Source organism: Budorcas taxicolor, chromosome 10 (genome assembly GCF_023091745.1).
Source record: "Budorcas taxicolor isolate Tak-1 chromosome 10, Takin1.1, whole genome shotgun sequence".
NCBI lineage: Eukaryota > Metazoa > Chordata > Mammalia > Artiodactyla > Bovidae > Budorcas > Budorcas taxicolor.
The window spans coordinates 68,769,865-68,772,291 of record NC_068919.1 but is presented as its reverse complement, the minus strand read 5'-3'; positions in this window follow the sequence as shown (position 1 = coordinate 68,772,291).

Genomic DNA, 2,427 nt, shown 5'->3' with positions numbered 1-2,427 from the left:
TAGGAAAGTAAAAAAGGTTCAGTATGAGTTTCATTTCAGAAGGTGAGGAACAATATTTGAGTTTTTACATTAAGACTTCATTTTTTTCGTTTGTGGATTTCTTCTGACTTAACAGCATTTAGATAAATGTATTAATGAGAATTAATTTGTAATCTGAATTTGCTCTTCAAATTTTGAGTATTCTAATGTTTCAATCAGTTAAATATATTGAGGATTTACAACTTAATTTTTCTTATTTTTCAGATCCCCTTGTGAATGATAGAAATGAAAGTGAATGGATAGTCTTATCAGATAAGTGTTTTTTCAGTCTAAATGTATTTTTTTCCATAAGATGGCTCTAGTGGCAATCTTTATTTGAAACAATTTTGTTACATTGTATCATGACAGCTGACATATCAGCATGCACTTTAAAAAATGTTATAAAAATGGGTGAATTTTTGTGTAGCTATTTTAATATTGAAGATGGAAGAAGAAAAACATGTTCAGCATATTGTGCCTTTTTATTGCAAGAAAGGTAAAAATGCTACTGAAACACAAAGATTTATGCAGAGTATGGAGATGGTGCTGTGACTGATCGAACATCTTGCAAGTGGTTTGCGAAGTTTCATATTGGAGATTTCTCACTGGACCATACTCCCGCTTAAACTAGCTAAAATTTGATGAAAAGTGTCTGTAATTAATCAATAGAAAAAGCATAGTCTTCCATCAGGATAACACAAGACTGAATGATGACCAGGCAAAAACTGTCTTAGTTTGGCTGGTAAGTTGATTCGTTTTCCATATTCTCCAGACAGTAAGCCTTCAGATTTACATTTAGTTTGGTCTTTAAAAAATTATCTTAATGGAAAATTTTTCAATTCCCTGGAAGACTGTAAAAGGCATCTGAACAGTTCTTTGCTCAAAAAGATAAAAAGTTTTAAGTTGGAATTAAAAAGTTGCCTAAAAAATGTCAGAAGACAGTGAAATAAAACAGTGACTACATTCTTCAATAAAGTTCTTGGTGAAAAGGAAAAAACGTGTTTGTTTGGTTGTTTTTTTAAACTTAAAAATTGAAGGACCTTTCTGGCCAATCCAGTATTTGTAATCTGTAAGCCAAAACTGTATTCCTTAAAACATTTTTTTTTGATACTAGTATCAAGATTCCTGAAAATAAATTTGTAACCTTGTGAAAGCAAACTGTACCTGCCATTTTTTTCTCTCCCTAAGACCGGTTATACCTCAGTTACAAAGTGCCCATGCAGTTGTACTTAGATTATTTATTAATCCTCTGTATAGTGTATATAGCTAGATATATCTGCTTGGTTTTAGATTTATCTGATTATGTTTTGAAGTGGCTTAACTGCTTAAATTTAAGTTTCATTAGAACCACTGAGTGAACTCCGGGAGTTGGTGATGGACAGGGAGGCCTGGCGTGCTGTGATTCATGGGGTTGCAAAGAGTTGGACACAACTGAGAAACTGAACTGAACGGCTGTTCCAGTGTGAATTTAAGAATAGGTGTACTTAAAGATGAAAATAGAAGATTCGTGTGCCATTCATACTTGGAAGCAGGAAGTATAGTATGGTCAGACACTGGCTTAGGGTATTAAGCTTATTACCCAATTAAATGTTCTTTCAGTGTTTCTCCAAGGCCACTGGGGTCATTCTCAGTTAAATACATGAGTTGTTGTAAAATGTAGCTGATAATTTTACTTAAAAGCAGCCATGATAATGAGAATTGGTTTTTAGTTGTTTGTATAGTAGTTAACTATTCTTGCATGATTTGCTATTTGAACTATACAAATGCTCAAAGTCCAACAACACCCTACTGCCAAACTCTGACCTCAGGAAACTATGACAGTTGAATGGAGTGACACTGGCATGAGGCCAGTATAGGGTGTGTGTATACCTAGCATACTTGGCCTGAGTTCAGATTGTTCCTCCTGTGAGTGCTTCTGTTCCTTGAAGGCCACAAAGCTGATTATACCACTCAATAACAGTTTTTTGTTTACAGAGCACTTACATATGCATTCTAATATATTTTTAAGCATAAAATACGGCTTTTTAAATTTGAACTTACAGATCAAGAAATTTTTTAAGTGACACAATAGGGACTTTCTGAATCCTTAAATCCACTCCTCAAAATAAAAATAAAATTCTAAAGGTTAACAGTGGCTGTTAACGAACAATTACTTCATTAAACACAAAGCTGAGCAGTGGCATCAGTTACCTATGAAGCTGGTAGATGCAAAACACAACAGTCCAGCAGGATATGATACAGATGAGCGATGGGGTTTTAAATTAATCTGATTCCAAGGCCTCTGTCTACAGTATTTTACTAAGGAATTTTACAACAGGCATAAAGCTACATCTTAATGCTGAATAAACAGGTGCTCAATTACCCCCACCAGTTTTGTCAGGCAAATATTAACCAAACTTGAATCGTTAT